General features: G+C 40.7%; 1 non-coding gene across 1 annotated transcript; it reads left to right on the top strand.

The window, feature by feature from the left end:
* The first annotated feature begins 10781 nt into the window (after positions 1-10781).
* Positions 10782-10888, top strand: LOC141426023 (U6 spliceosomal RNA). Its single transcript, XR_012451137.1, has one exon. It is a non-coding gene; the product is annotated as a U6 spliceosomal RNA (small nuclear RNA).
* The last annotated feature ends 6202 nt before the right edge of the window (positions 10889-17090 follow it).

Here is a 17090-nt window from a genome sequence, read left to right as displayed (position 1 = left end):
ACAATGAATGGCTATGCTCTAATCATGAGATTAGGTGGATTTTTATTGTCATTCTGAAGAAGCTGCATACTGACACTTTACAGACAAGAATGCACAAGTGGGAAAAGTGGGGGAATTTCACCTTCTCTGAGTAATGATAAAATAGATTGTCATTCCATATGCCAGAAATATGTAAGTTCTTTACATATATTGTCTCATTTGAATAACATCCACCCCACAGGCTAAGTACTACCATTATTACTTACAATAGTAAGTAATAATTATAATATTTTGTCACATTATATGTGACAAAACATTACACCACTCATCAATAGTCACATCAGAACTAATCCAGCTGTCAGTTGGTAAACACAACCCTGCACCAAGATCTACCAGTGACACCCATAACCCCATTTATGAACCACCGTTCTTTGAGCCTCACGACATAGTATCTGAAGAGGAGAGAGACAGAAAATGAGGGGCACAACCACAATCCATAATTTACACGGTTCAATGTGCCCAAGTCCGCTGCTCTTTCCTATGTGTTACCTCATTTACTCCTGTGAGGTGTATTACTAATGTGTCATATGTAAGAGATAAATGTCTGGAGGACAGATGGGTTAAAAAAAAAAAAAAGGTAAATACTTATTGGAAGGCAGAGAGAGAACAATTGCAGTGGTAACGCTGCATGCCCTGGGCCTTTTTTCTGGGCTCAGGTGCTGGCATGGGTCCTGGCTTTCTTATATGTTGTTAGTAACATGCCAGTCAAAAAGCTTGTGCCTGCCTCGACCTGCCCTGTGAATACAGACATGGAAAATGTTAACCCATTTAACCCATAAGCCATTTTAAAAGCACAGGCAAAGTAGCAAAAAAAAAAAAAAGTGTGACAGTGCGTGCAATGCTGTGTGACAGTTTAAAAGAACAAATTAGATTTAAACATGCTGCTGTGAAAAGATCTCCAAAGACATAGTTACAAAAACCAAGAAGATAGCATGACACATTTATGTTTGAAAAGTCACAGAAAACAGTGATACACATGCACACATATCTATACAAATGCAGGAGAAAACAGTTGTACTCCAAATTAATAACAGTGGTTTTTCTAGAGAGGGGGCAGGTTTGGGGTAAGGAAGTAGTAATGATTGACTTTTCCTTTATCTTTTTACAAGATAATTTATTCACATTATGAGTATGTAAAAGAAAAGAAATAAAAGCAGAAAAGAAATCAGAGATGCTGTTAGAAAAGAAAAGGTTAACAGCATGCAGTAAAGTAAGGTAAATATTAGACATATACCAAGCTAAAAACCACAACCTCATTCATGTTTATAAAAGACCAATAGAGCCAGGTGCCAGTGGCTCACACCCGTACTTCTAGCTACTTGGGAGGCTGAGGTCAGGAAGATTGAAGTTTAAGGCCATTCCAGACAAATAGCTTACAAGACCCAGTACAAAATGTACTGGAGGTGTGGTTCAAGCAGTAGAGTGCCTGCTTTGCAAGCACAAAACCCTGAATTCAAACCTCAGTTCTACCAAAAAAAAAAGACCAATACATTAGAAGATTGTCCTCATGTTGACAGTATTATTATGAATTTAATGATTTTTAAAATTTAATGTCTAATCTGTACCAGAAATATGATCCTGATAAATTCTGTAGACTTGGAACCAGACCCCTGGGTTCAAGGCCTGACTGTGCATTTCTTTGTAACCTTGGGCAAAGTTTCTTATCTGCGGAGTGAAGAGAAGAGTAACATACCTCCCAGGGTGATCTGAGGAGTAAGTGAGAAAAGGAATAGAAAATGGCATCAATCCCAGGCAGACGGATTTGTAACTGTGTTCCTGATTACTCTCTTCATGTTCCCTCCCTCCCGGCCACAGTTTTTTTTTCTCTTACCTTTCAGATCTCAGAATGTTCAACATTAAGGCGGAGTTAAATTAATAAGCCATTAGTCTTCAGTATAATATTTTCTGATAGCAGATAGGCCTCTCTTATTAGAGACTTTAAATTATACAATGCATGGTTTATAAGCTTCATGTATTTATTTTAAGGAATATAGTTATTTAGTTGAATTTATAAAATATACCTCTTTCTTGTGAAACCCACCTTTGATGCATCCAAATCAGAGAGGCCATTTAAAGTATATGTCAAAAATATAGGGTGGGAGGGAAATAAAAAATATATATATATAATTTTTTTTAAATTTTGTATCTTAAAATGTTTATTCATGGTCCTAAGAAAATTTCAGGCCATTGTGAAATTCATGAATCCAGTTGTAAGCCTTACAAGAAAAAGGATAGCCAAAATAATGAAAGAAATAACAATGCTGTTGATACAATTAAATACAAAAAAGAAATTATGAATAAATTTATAAATCTCAGTCACACACCCATAGTACCATGTCCAAACCATGCATGATGCAACCGTTCCATTACAGCCTCACCTTTAAAACAGAGCCAGATCTCCTCTGCTGTTTTGTTGCTGGAGGTACATGAGTTAGAAAGCATAAGGCCCTGAAGAGTTCAGGTGACATAAAGAAAAATCCAGGTAGAGATGTTTTGCAGTTCAGATTCAGAAAGGATTCACTGAGGAACCACTTCCAAGCACACAAAGCATGCATCCCCCTGAGCTCCTCCACCTCATTAAACTGGGCTGTCATTTTAGAGCTGGGCGCCCATTGTTCACTTTCTTCTACTCTAATTAGATTTGACAGATTGCTCTTTCTGGCTAGATGGGCTGTTGCCAAGAACAGAGCGAAGAGAGGAGGCTGACCTTGTCATTACACCCTTGGGAATCAGTGCCCCCCACCCCCCACATCCTTGTCCACAGATCACAGAAATGCATCCTTAGCAGCTTCCTGTCTGTTCCCCTTCTGTTCCTGCAGTCTCTTTCTTACAGGCCCCTGGAAGTCTGACTGTTCTTGTGTTTTCTTACTCTCCATACTGTGAGATTCGAAACCTAGGTAGGCTATGGGAAGGGACTAAATGGTATGCTAGTATTTTTCATAGCAGTTCTCTGATCATTGTTTTTCTGTAGGCCTCAGGCAGGGCGGTGGGCACACTAGCTTTTCTAAGGAGAAAGATCCTGCAGTGTAAACTGGGGGCCAGGAAACATTGATTGCTTAATGAAACAGAGCTTGGAGAAAGATGCTCTATGTCTGAAGCAAATTCCATATCCGTAAAACATCCATAAATCATGATTCATTACCATACAAACCCATATAGTACTAGTACTATGTAATGATAAAACTGGAAGTGATCTTAGAAATCATCTAGTCTAATATCTTAGCTTGGGAGATTTGGAGATAACAAAGACCAAAGGCAGGAAAGGACATGTACAGCGTCCTTAAAACACCTGGCACTGAACAAGAGCCTGCTGATTGGCCTCCACGCTAACCTGCCTTTTCCTTTCCACCCATGCTTGATAATAAATAATATTGGTCAGGAAGCAACTTTCTCTGAGGAAGGAACTCTTTTCACCCAAGGATGATATTCACGGAAATGCTGCCCTTTACGGAGAACTCAGCGGCCTTGCTATAGGTCACCAAATCCCACAGGACTCTCATAGGGATGCAAGATGGAACACGACAGGCTGGAGTTCAGGACCATACTCCCAAACAGGAGTGGACATGGCCCTGACCTAGCCCTGGCTCTGCCTCTGGCTTTAAGAGCTGTAAAGTAGGTGTGACTGGAAAGTTCTTGGAACAAATTTAGCGCTTATTGGGTTGTGATGTGAGTCCATTCATTTTTGTTGTTGTTGTTCATTCACTTACTTATAAGCATTTATTAAAAACTCATTGTTTGCAATCCTAGCTACTCAGGAGGCAGAGATCAGGAGGATCGTGGTTTGAAGCCAACCCGGGTAAATAGTTCGAAAGACCCTATTGGAAAAAATCCATCACGAAAAAAGAGCTAGTGGAGTGGCTCAAGGTGTAGGCCCTGAGTTCAAGCCCCAGTACTGCAAAAAAAAAAAAAAAAAAAAAAAAAAGGTCATTATTTGCAAAGGCCCTGCACACTGAGAGGACTGTCACAATAAGTAGGATCTGGGCTCAAGGAGCCTGGGAGGGAGAGAGCAGTGGAATGCTGTGCCATGGGCCACCATGGAAGGAGGAAATGGTGAGTGTTCCTTGGTTGAGGTACAAGGAATCAGAAAAATATCATAAAGGAGCTGATACTGAAGCTAAGCTTTGGAAAATGGATGGGTTGCAGATATATGGCATTTAGATAGAGAATAAGCCTTGTGTTTGGGTGGGAGGAGAGAAGTCTTTACCCTGGATAGTGTAAGGAAGCAACCACCAAAGAGAAGATTGCAAATTTAGGCAGCAATCAATGGGAGCACTGGGAAAAGAGAAGTTTGGATTTTATCTTGGTTACTCACAGAAATCATGGAAGAATTTCAGGCACTGAAGAGTAACATGATCTAAACTGTAGTTCAGAAAGATAACTCAGAAGGCAGTGTAGAGAAGTTTGGGGATCAGTGGGAAGGAGCAAGATTCAAGGCAAAGAGACTGGAGGAGACCACTGCAAACATACATAATTTTTTGTTTTGTTTTGTTTTGTTGGGGAGGAGGATGTCTCTATGTTACCCAGACTGTCCTCCAGCTCCTGGGTTCAGGCAATCCTCTGCCTCAGTCTCTGAGCAGCTGGCACCACAGGTGCATCCCTTGGCACTCATTTTCACTGAAAACATAGAGACAGCTGGCCTAGCTGCTTCACCAAGTCACTCAGAAGAAAAAAAATCAGAGCACTGTCATAATTCTTTTTTTTTTTTTTCTTTTGCGGTGCTGGAGTTTGAACTCAGGGCCTTCACCTTGAGTTACTCCTCTAGCCCTTTTTTTGATGGGTCTTTTTCAAGACAGAGTCTTCAGAGCTATTTGCCTGGGCTGGCTTCGAACCATTGTCTTCCTGATCTCTGCCTCCTGAGTAGTTTAGGATTACAGGAGTGAGCCACCAGCGCCCAGCAACACTGTCATAGTTCTAAGTGACTTTAGCCACATGCAAGAGGTGTACAATCACATGCAATGAGTGGACCTTGTTTGGACCCTAACTGAGACCAACTGAAAAGAGAGACTTTGGGAGACAAAGTACGAGATGATATTAATAATTACCAATAGTTTCATTAAGGGTGACAATGCTATTGTAGTGTCGTAACACACAGAAATGCTGATGAGTAGCATGGCATGCATTTGCTCCAAACCCCTTTATAAGAAATAGAGGAGTTGGGTGCCAGTGACTCATGCCTGTAATCCTAGCTACTCAGGAGGCAAAGATCAGGAGGTTTGTAGTTCGAAGCCAGCCTGGGCAAATAGCTCATGAGACCCTATTTAAAAAAAGCCCATTATAGGGCTTAAGTGGTAGAGCGCCTGCCTAGCAAGCGCTGAGTTCAAGACCCAGTACCATGAAAAAAAAAAGTTATTCCAGTTTTCAGTGACTCTTCAGAATAGAGTCAATTGGCATACTGCAAAAAAAAATTAATTAAAGAAAATACCAAATACAATACTTTTGCTTGGTAATGTTGAGCACGAGTAGCAGGGTTTTGTTTTGTTTTTGAGGGGGAGCCTGGTGTCGGGAATCAAACACAGGGCCTCGCTCATCCTCGGCTGGCTCTGTCCATCGAGGTATATCCAAGCCTAATTTTGAGATAACAACTTTATTCCCAATTTAATTTTTTTTTTTTTTACAAAATTCTCAATTATTTCTTTAGGAATAAAAGGTATGTGGCATTCCTTACTTGAAAAGTAATTTTAATCTACTTTTTCTTAATTTTTCTTTTTCTCAAAAATGAAATGTTCCAGTAGTTTAAATGTAAATTTTCAGTGTTTCATCTTTCTACTCCATTTACTTTTTAAATTTGTAAGGATAGGGCATGGCTCAGGGGAACAGTGCTTGGCTAGTAAGCCTGACGTCCTAAGTTCAAACCCCAGTACTGCAAAAAAAAAAAAAAAAAAAAAAATATATATATATATATATGTGTGTGTGTGTGTGTGTGTGTGTGTGTGTATTCAAATGATATATATAAATGTTATTTGTGTATATATATAAAAGAAAATCTGTTAAACAAAATGTATAAAGCTAAAATGTATACATATATATTAAACATGAAAAATGGGTATAAAACATAATTTTTTTTAACTTAAAAACATTTTATATATGCAAAATAGAAAATGTATACCATATATGTGTGTGTATTATTGAGACTGAGGGAGGATTTGGCTTTTGGAAAATCAAAAATTTACCTGATAAAGATTCCCTCACTCCTATAGACATGCATCTAGGAGAATATTTCTTCTGCCTTAAACTTGCTTCAACTTCAGTTTTCACATCCGGAGATGAGACTCAAGGGATAGAATGCCTACCTAGCAAGCATGAGGTCCTAAGGTCAAACTCCACTACTGAAAGAGAGAAAAAAAAGAAAATACCCATCACAAAAATGTGGCTGGTGGAGTGGCTTAAGAAGTAAGAGCGCCTGCCTAGAAAGCATCGGGCCCTGAGTTCAAACCCCAGCACCGTCAAAAAGGAAGAAATAGAGGCAACAATTATGGCAAAAGTTAACAGTGATTAAATTCAGGTGATGGATTTGTAGGGGTGCATTATTTATTTGAAAGCTTTCAAATAAAAATTTAACATTTTGGACAAAAATGAAATCCTAAAGAGGTTTTAGTGAGTACTAGACATGTAGCTCAGTGGAGAAGTGTTTGCCTGCCACACACAAGGCCCTGGGTTCGATCCCCAGCATTACAAAAAAAAAAAAATAGTGAAAATGGAAAGGAGACCATTATAAGAGATAATAAAAGGCAGCATTAACAACTTTCAGTGAGTGATCAAATACAGTCATTAAAATAGAAAAGTTGAAGCAACTTCTGGCTTTTGGTTGGGTGTCTACCTAGGCAGAAGGAAAACAGATTACTCTTTGGGGCATGTTGAATTGGAGTTGCAGTGAAACATGGAGCTAAAGTGTTCACTACGAAATAGTTAGATACCTAGCTTTAAAGTTCAGAGTGATTTAAGCCATTGGAAGAACATGGCAGCTAAGAAAATTGTGCATAAAAAGGAGTAGGATGGTGGAAAACAGAGCCATGAAAACTACTAGATAAACTCAAGAAGAAAAGTGTTTTATTTATTTGTTTTTTATTTTAATTTTTTTGGCAGTACTGGGGTTTGAACTCAGGACCTCGCACTTACTAGGCAGGTGCTCTACCACTTGAGCCATTTCACCAACTTTTTTTTTTGTATTAGGTATTATCAAGATAGAGTCTCACGAACTATTTTCTGAGCTGGCTTCAAACCTCAATTGACCTGAGTAGCCAGGATTACAGGCATGAGCCACTGATGCCTGGCAGAAAAGTGTTTTATTATTTACAGAATAATGTTATTTTAGGCTGGTGTTGTGTGGTGGTCCCTGCCTAGTCAGGAGACTAAAGCAAGTTTGAGGCAAGCCTGAGGGTTTGTGGAGTTGTTCAAGTGGCAGAGTACTTGCCTAGCAAGCACAAGGCCCTGAGTTCAAATCCCAGTACTGAAGGAAGGAAGGAAGGAAGGAAGGAAGGGAACCAGAAATGGCCAGCTTGGACAAAGTTAGTGAGACCCTATTTCAAAAAACAAAAATAAAATAAAAACAAAAGGACTGAGGACTTAGTTCGAGTGGTAGAACTTGAACTTAACAAGGGTGAGACCCTGGGTTCAATCTCCAATACCACAAAAAAAAAAAAAAATCATATCTAGTGAAAAGAAGCTAGTGAAAGGTTGTGAGGACAACTTTCTTACAAAACATGCACTAGATTTTATAACTAAAAGAAGTAAACAGCAGGGCACCAGTGGCTCACACCTATAATCCTAGTTACTTAGGAAGCTAGGAATGGGAGGATTAAGGTTTGAGGCCAGCCTGGGCAAATAGTTTGCAAGACCCCATTTCCAAAGTAACCAGAGCAAAATGAACTGGAGGTGTGGCTCAAAGCAATTGCTTTGCAAGTATGAGCCAAAAAAAAAGCAAGCAAGGTGGGCGTGGTGATACAGGTCTGTAATCCTGGCACTTGGGAGGCTGAGGCAGGAGGACTTCAAGTTGAACTCCAGACTGGTTTCATAGCAAGTTCCAGGGCAGCCTGGGCTACAAAGTGAAACCCTATCTCAAAAAACAAAAAACGTGCTCTTTCTGCCATATTGGAGCCTGTGGAGGCCTGCTGGGAACAGGACTTCTAAAAGGCAAATATGTCTGGAAGGCTATGAGGCAACGCCGTTTTTGCTGGCTATAAGTGGGTCACTGGAACCAAAAAGAGCACACAGCTCTTCTTAAAATTGAAGGTGTTTATGCCTGAGATGAAACCAAATTCTCCTTGGGCAAGAGATGTGCTTATGTGTACAAAGCAAAAAACAACACAGTGACTCCTGGCAGCAAACCAAACAAAACCAGAGGAAAGGTAACTGGGGAAAGGTAACTCAGGCCCTGGAAACAGTGGCATGGTTCAGGTCAAGTTTCGAAGCAACCATCCTGCTAAGGCCACTGGACACAGGATCCGTGTGATGCTGCACCCCCGCCCCCACCCCTCACCCCAAGGATTTAAACCAATGAAAAGTAAATAAAGTGAGTTTGTGCTCTTGTATTAAAAAAAAAAAAAAAAAGCAAAAACAAAAACGGGGGTGGGAGGAGGGGAAGGAAAAGAGAATGATAGTCAACAATATCGAAATACATCTGTGCAGGTAGAAGGTATAACATATGAATTGAAAGCTGTGAAAAATGGAGGTGGGAGGGAAGGGGTAAGGGAGAGTAGGGGGTTGAACTGACAAAAGTGAAGGATACAGTGGGATTCATGGAGAAACCCCTTTGGACATTGACTTTGGAATTAATAATGAAAGACAGGATTGTAAAATAGGTACTGGGAGTGGGGGTACTTATGGGGGAGGACAGTGAATGGAGGGGATGAAGGTGAGGGAATATGGTTGGTGGGCTTCACAGGCATACATGAAATAGAAAGCTGAGACCTCTTACAATTGCTTTAAGTGGGGTGGGAAGGGGTCACGAGTGTGTTGCGGGGGAGATGTTGGAGGTGATCTAACCAATGTACAATGTAAGGCGAAATTATCACAATGAATCCCCCCCTCCCTGTACAACCAATATATCCTAATAAAAAATGGGGGGAAAAAAGAAGCAGGCAACTCTCCCTGCTCATTTAGATACTGTGTATTTGGTAATAGTGATACTTCATTTGTACTTGAGAGTTTTCTTTCTCTATTTTTTGGGAAGTAGAGTCTCCCCTTAGGTTTTAACAATATGTATGGCAGTTAAAGAGGGATTAAAATTGTACAGGAGCAATATATTTTTAAGAATCAAGGAGAAGGATCAAGATGGTCACATTTTCCACGAAAACAGAATTTAGGGCACTCAGGACTCTCCTAAAGGGTGTTCTGTATCTCTTGCCATCTTCTTCAGAGGTTTCAGAAAGTGTTATTCTGCTAGACAAAACCCAGCCACTTCTATCCAAGCAGTCTCACAAGTTAGGAATTTGACCAGCTGTCTATGGGGAAGTAGGTTAAAAAAAATATATCAAGCCTCATCTCTCTCTCTCTCTCTCTCTCACACACACACACACACACACACACACACACACACACACACACACTCTCAGATTTTGGTGCTTAGCGGTACCCACTTACCCACTTATATACTATTTTCTCCCATTACTTTTCCCTTAATTTTCCTCTGAATTATTTTTCTCCTTTGTAAAGCAGGAAACAATTCTGATGGAAATGTATTCCTTGTTATTTCTGTGATTCACAGTGAATTCAAATCAGGCCCAGGACTACTACCACCAGCACCTGCTACGTCGAGGACATCATCACAAAGTCCTTCCATTTCATATAATTACCACAGACAGAGGGACTTGATCAAAAACCATAAGTGTGGCTCTAGGCAGAATTCACTGGTAATAATTTTACCTTATAAGATGTCAAAATGAGAGGGAACCCTAAAGGACATCTAAGAACATCTCAAATTCCTGACCTTTAGTAAACAACAAACTCAACTTAGGAGTTCTTCATATATCTCTAGGTTGAAGATTCAGGGTTGTATTGTAAAAATGAAAGGAGAAATGACGAAAGAGCTTTCGAGCTGCATTTGGGAAGCTACTAGGGAAGGAGGGCTTGTGCATCATTCAAAAGCTGCCCATGACAGTGGGAAGCTTTGATCTATTCCAGACATTACATCAAAAGACTCAAAATGCACATCAAGACATTACTTCAGCTCGGTGTGACATCTTAACTAAATGTGTATACACTTTTATTTGTGTTCTATCAGTTTCATAGTCCCAGGAACACAGTCCTTGTTCTCAACTCCAGCAGGCTTCCTCACAAAACAATTTTTACTTTTTTTTTTCTTCTCCTTGAGACAGGGTCTCACTATGTAGCCTAGACTGGCCTTGAACTTGCAATCTACTTGCCTCAGCCTCTTGAGTGCTGAGATTACAGGCATGAGTTTATATTTTTACTATTTGTAATGAGATAACATTATTTGCTGATATAGGTTCCCACCTTCCCTGCCTTCTTCTGGACACTGATTTAAAGCTATCTGGATCTGTTCCTGAATTGTAGTTCCTAAGAACCTAAATAAAGTCCTTTTTATGTTTGCATTTCACGACTTTGGATTGACTGACATTTGTATATCTGTTTCTGCTATATGTTAAAGGCTGAGTATGGAGCCCAGTGCTGGTCACTCATACTTGTAATCCTATCTATTCATGAGGCAGAGATCAGGAGGATCACAGTTTGAAGCCAGCCCAGGCAAACAGTTCGTGAGACCCTATTTCAAAAAACCTATCACAGTGCTCGCTTCGGCAGCACAGATACTAAAATCGGAACGATACAGAAAAGATTAGCATGGCCCCTGAGCAAGGATGACACGCAAATTCGTGAAGCGCTCCATATTAAAAAACAAAACAAAACAAAAAAAACCTATCACAAAAAAGGTCTGGTGGAGTGGCTCAAGGTGTAGGCTCTGAGTTCAAACCCCAGTACCACACACACACACACACACACACACACACACACACAGGCTGAGAATGGAATGGCTGTCCTAATTCTCATTTTACTGATGGAAGCCTATGGTCCAGAAAGGTTTCTGGCTTGTTCAAGATCAAACACCTAGTTAAAAGCAGAATCAAGATCAAAACTCAGACCTCATATTTCTGACTCAGCCTTCTTCTTATCCTGGCATTCTGCCCTGCCAACTGTTTGCTGAATATTTATTATTATTTCATTCTAATACATGAAAAAATGTATAGTTTAAGTTGGGCATCCATGTCTGACACCTGTAATCCTACTTTGTTGAGGGGCTGAATTGGGGAAGATTGCAGTTTGAGGCCAGCCTGGGCAAATAACCAGAGCAAAATGGAATTGGAGGCTACTTTGGGAGTGTGAAGCCCTGAGTTCAAACTCCAGTCCCACTCCCCAAAAACAGAAAGAAATGTTTAGTTTAGTCGTGGGTCATTTAACAACAAAATAATGGGGATGCAAAATCTAGCCTTTATGAGAGAAGCCAGTCACAAAAGACCACATGTGGATATTCCAGTTATATGAAATGTCCAGAGCAGGCACCTCCACGTGACAAAAGGAGTTTGGGGGAGGGGTGGAAACACATGCAGAGTTTCATTGGAGTTACACAACTCTGTGACTATTGGAATTGCATACTTTTAAATCATGAGGATCTAGTGTGTGAGTTTTACCTGAATAAAACTGCTAAAAAATCTAGCCCTCACTTCTCACTGGATTTTGAAAGCTAATTTAAAAATTTCTCTTACTTCATTCTTCAACAGTTCTCTAAAATAAGTAAACCCCAGCTGGGTCTTCTCCCTAAACTTAGTTCTCCCTATTTAGGTGCCTATTCCTGCTCCTTGTGTCCTCGCGAACAGATTAATCTTCCCAGAGCTCGGTCTGCCATTCAGAATTCTCTTTCCTGAACCAGCCCTGAGGCTTTGCCAGGATGGTCACCTCAACTGAGAAAGCCAATTGTGTGTCAGAGCCCAGCTCATGGGCACTTCTGGGGGTGGGGAGAACCTTTCCTTTCCATCTCACTGGAGTTGGTTTGTCTTCTAGCGTATACGAGGTGACATTTTAACCATTTTGGGGGGGCAGTACTGGGAATTGAATTCTGGGCCTTGCCTAGCAAACTCTCCACCACATGAGCCACATTTTCAGTCCTTTGGCTTTTAGTTTGTTTTTCACACAGGGTCTCATGCTTTTGCCCAGGCATGTCTCACACTGAGATCCTCCTGCTTCTACCTCCCGAGTAACTGGGATTGCAGCATACACACCAGTCCTGGCTCTGACCGAATGTTTTGATACCACCTAACAAGGGTAAACAGCCTTCTAGCCTGGAATCCCTACCCCCGTGACTCCTTTCATTAAGTTAATGCCACATTTAATTATCCTTATCATAACACCCAAGGTCTAGCATCAAATTTAACACCTGTTTTTTTGTTCAGTTTTTGCTTTCTTCTATCCATAATGGTATCCTCTATCTCACCCTTTCTCTATCTCCTCACTTCTATTCTCCCTCCTGCCCTCTTCCTTGGTACTTGGCTAACCTTGCTAAATATTCAGAACTCTGGGAAAATGTCACCTCTTCCAGGAAAACTTTTCTGACACCTCCCTCTACCCTTAGGATGGTGGCTGAACTAAAATAAGGGCAAGAGAAAGGCAGAGAAATGGAAAATATTAAGGAGGCAGAATTGATGGAGCTTGTTAATGTGAAATGAATGTAAAAATGAATCATAAACATCAAACAGGGGCTGGGGTGGTGCTCAGTGGTAGCGCACTTGCCTAGCATGCACAAGACCCTGGGTTTGATCCTCAGAACCAGGGGAAGAGAAAGGGTAAAGAACAAACAAAATGAACAGTAAATCTGAGAATAAGGATTGCTACCAATTTGGAGTAGTTTTAAATTTCATGTTATCTGCAGTTTTAATTCAATGGGTTCTCTGTATCCTGCCAAATACATCTTCTTTAAACATCTCTTATAATATTGCTTTATTGATCCAGGGCCTGTAATGACTCTTTCCTTGCTAAGGCTTCATTCCTAAACTCTGCCTTGCTTTAAAGGTTTTCATAGCTGGTCCAGCCCTTGCCCGCAGTTCCACCCAGCTGTGGTGAGGACGCTGCTTTATCCTCCAATTCAAGGTCTTGTTCACTCCTGCTTCTAGCACATCTGCCACCTCCTTACCTGGGTCAGGCCTTTCCTCATGCACATCTCAGGTATCATTCAAGACTCAGCTTCAAGGCTTACTCCCCCACAATGTCCTGCCTTCCTTTGCCCTATGAATTCCTGAAGCAGTCACAGTCAATGCTATCCAATTTAACAGTTATATATGTAAATTATCATACATGTATATATTATGTAAATTACATAATTTACTATTGTTTTAATGTAGATTGCTTATGTTTCCCCCGACTACATTATATATTTGTGGAGGGTAAATAGTTTTTTAAGATCATAAGTTCTGGAAATAGATTATGTTCAAATCCTGGCTCTCTTACTTATTTACTATGTGATGTTAGGCAAGTGGCTTAACTTCTCCATGGCCTAATACTCAATTTTTAAAATGTAGATTTATAAAAAGCACCTAGTTTATAGAGGTGAGTATACAGTGCTCACCAGACATCTGGCACACATTGTAAGAACTCAAGAATCATTAATTATGGGCCTGGTGGAGTGGCTCAAGGCGTAGAGTGCCTGCCTAGCAAGTGTGAAGCCCTGAGTTCAAACCCCAATGCCACCAAAACAAAGAAAACCTCTCTCACTGTTGTTAAAAACGTTTGAAGGGAATAAAAAATAGTAAAACTAATAAAAAAAAAAAAAGAATCATTAATTATGGGATCACCGGTTTCCGGGTCCCCCTGCATTCTCCAATATGCAGTCTTTCTCTTCTCTTTTCTCCAACTAAATTCTCTATAAATAAAATCTTTCCAACCTCTGCAAAAAAAAAAATCATTAATTATTTCCCACATTGCTCACCAAATATCAGGTAGATGTCTAAGAGTTAATTTTTGCTGACTTTCGAAGTTGTATAAATCTCTTTTAGATGCCAAAGAGAATCAGAAACTATTGGATTGAGGCAAAAATGGTATATTTGTATAGATTAGTTATTTATAAACATTTACTAGGAAAATTGTACTTCACTTTTTTTTTTCTTTTCTTTTATTCCTTCTTTCTTTCTTTTAAGTGGTATTAGGTTTGTGATCTATTGAACTTAGGATCCTGTGCTTGCTGGGTACTCTACCACTTGAGCCATACCCCTAGCCCTTTTTGCTTTAGTTATTTTTCAAATAGGGTCTGGCATTTATTCGCAGGCCAGCCTGGACTGCAGTCTTCCTATGTATGCTTCCCACATAGCTAGAATGACAGATGCCAATACACCCAGCTTTTATTGGTTGAGATGGAGGTCTCATGAATTTTTGTCAAGGGTATCCTCAAAGCATGATCCTCTCAAAATCCACCTCCCTAGTAGCAGATGCAGATGTGACCTACTGCACCTGGCCCATGTACTGCATCTCACCATTGCCCCCATGTTTTTACCTGAGTCCTGAAGCCCACGTGAGGCATCGAGAGGATTATCCCTCTCACTTTATAAGAACACCAGGAATGAAGACTAGACAGTGAAACAGAACAAGATGCCTCGGGTATTTTGCCTGCTAAGTACCAGTAATGTGCTAAGAACTCATGCAAAAAGTCCTCATTGCTGAGCACTGGTGGCTCACACCCGTAATCTTAGCAACTCAGGAGGCAGAGATACGGAGGATCATGGTTTGAGGCCAGCCTGGGCAAATCAAGACCCTATCTCAAAAATACCCAACACAAAAAAGGGCTAGTGGAATGGCTCAAGTGGTAGAGCACCTGTCTAGCAAGTGTGAGGCCCTGAGTTCAAACCCCAGTAGTGAAAAAAAAAATAAAAATAAAAAAGTCCCCATCTGTGTAGTTTTCTGATTTTGAATGCATGTTCCTCTAAGAAGCAAACATAAGTTATTGTCCTTGTTGGTTCATACCGAGGCGACAGAATGTCTAGTAGAGTACAAGATGATAATAAAGGTGAGAAGAGGATAATTAAAGACCTAAGGCCAAGCTCTAGGCGCAAACTATCATTATATTTTATACGACACCAATTACCATCTCCCTCCCCCGTATTACTTTAAGTGGTGTCAACCAGCTTATTTTGAACAGCTGAAGCTTTGAGTCCTATGTGCTCCCTAAACTGCATCCTAGCGAAATCCTTGGGACTCACGTTTCTATGGAGAAGACCAATCACTGTTGAGAAGAATACAAGACTGTCATAGCTGACACGATTTAGGTGGCTGTGGGACATGTGTAGGATCCATACGTTCATAAAAGATGGTAGAAGGTGGATTGTTTTGAAAGAAATTCTATGGGATTGGTTTTCTTATTATATTTAAATATTACCGCTTCCAAGTGAAAGATTTAAAAATAGGAGCTGGTTGAAAAACAATTGATTTATTGCTTTAGGGTGTGAAGATACAGGGCACAGAGGCTAGAGGCAACTGCACTGAATGACAGTGCCACTGTCTTATGGTTTCCTTTGTCCAAAACCTCTTTCAATGATGGATAAGGGGCCAGTCATCGGCAGATGGGACCTAATGTCGTGAGATGAGTGAGCACACCTGGCTCCCAGCCTGGTTCTGCACCAGTGGGTTCTGTTCTGCCTCTTTGGACAGGTCACTTTGCTTTTCTGGTCTAAGATAAGATAATCATTGAAGGACAGGAAAACATCTCTAAAACTCTTTCCAACACTGGCACTTTTAGAATTCTGTTGAGCCCAAAAAAATCCAGGTATTGCTCTGGGGTTTAGATTACAATTCCCCTCAAAACCAATCTCCCATCCTCCTCTCCCTCCCCACACGCACACCCTGTCTCCTTCTCCCTCTGACTTTCAATTCAGAATGTCAAAAAGATTCCCATTGCATTCAGTGAGGTACTGCTTGCATTCCCCTGCTAGAGGTGTGTAGGAGGCATCTCCTGAAATTTGTAGTTTCAAAGGAATGGGGAAGATTGGGATACTGAGTGTCTGGCCATGTGGAGGTGTGTCAAGGCAGTTTCCTTTCTCTGTTTTCCTTCAAATGGTTCCTTAGAATTAGGCTCGCTTTAAAGTCACCACAGTTGTTGTAAACCACGATGGGTCTCTCAGTGCAGCCCTCTGATACAACTTCTGAGCAAGCGGTCAGCATTAAAAAGGACTTGGTCAGCTGTGTGTGTGCCAGGGCTTGGCAGCACAGCTCCCCTGGGATGTGTCTCCTGGCATCCACCCAGTCTAGCTATCAACAATAAAAGCTTCTCTTTGTGTTTCCAGTAAGTTATAAATAAATCTCCCCAGTCCCACCTGTCTTCTGAGAAGAGCTTCACCCATGTCCTTTCCCTGGACTTGAAAAAGACACAACCGTTTCTTTAGGAAAGTCGTTTTTAAGTGTCCACCAGGCAATTGTTCCTTTTCATTATTCCCTGCCCTAACGTTCAGAAGTGTGATTTGAGTTATAGTCCCTTCAGCTGCCAGGCTGAGGCCCTAAGTGATCCTTTTGTGTACGGGAAATGTTAGTGGAGAAAGCAAAGACTCATTCTCTGAGCACAAGGGAAGACATCCCTCCACTGGGGCAAGGCCACACCACAGGCAGCTGCTGTGACCTGCCTGGCTTTGGCTTCAGGAACTTTAATAACTGTCCTCAAAAGGGGAAGGGCCAGACTGCTGCCTCTGGAGGAGTGCCAGACACCAAGCCAGCACTAAGAGAAGAATGAAATACAGTTCACATTTAGCCAAATAAGAAAACAGTTAATTTCAGTTGCAGTCCAAACCGGCTGAATTTCTTCAATACCTCTCCTCAGAAAAACCTTCTGTTCTTTTTTTTTTTTTTTAACCTCCTGTTCTGAGGTAAACATTCATTCTCTTTTCCAGCAAGCTGCAGAATGAGGTCAGGCATATTGTTTTCTACTGCAGTCAAGGCTGGAATTAAAGAACTGTGCCGAATTCATTTTCAAAACTGCATGAATGAGTCATTTCAGCTGATTCATCACAGAGTTCAGATAAGCAACATCTTTCCTGAGGCATTAAAATTGAAGTAAAGATTTTTTTCTT

Source organism: Castor canadensis, chromosome 8, assembly GCF_047511655.1.
Source record: "Castor canadensis chromosome 8, mCasCan1.hap1v2, whole genome shotgun sequence".
NCBI lineage: Eukaryota > Metazoa > Chordata > Mammalia > Rodentia > Castoridae > Castor > Castor canadensis.
Note: the sequence above shows the minus strand (reverse complement) of the source record. Positions and strands in the feature narration are given on the sequence as shown.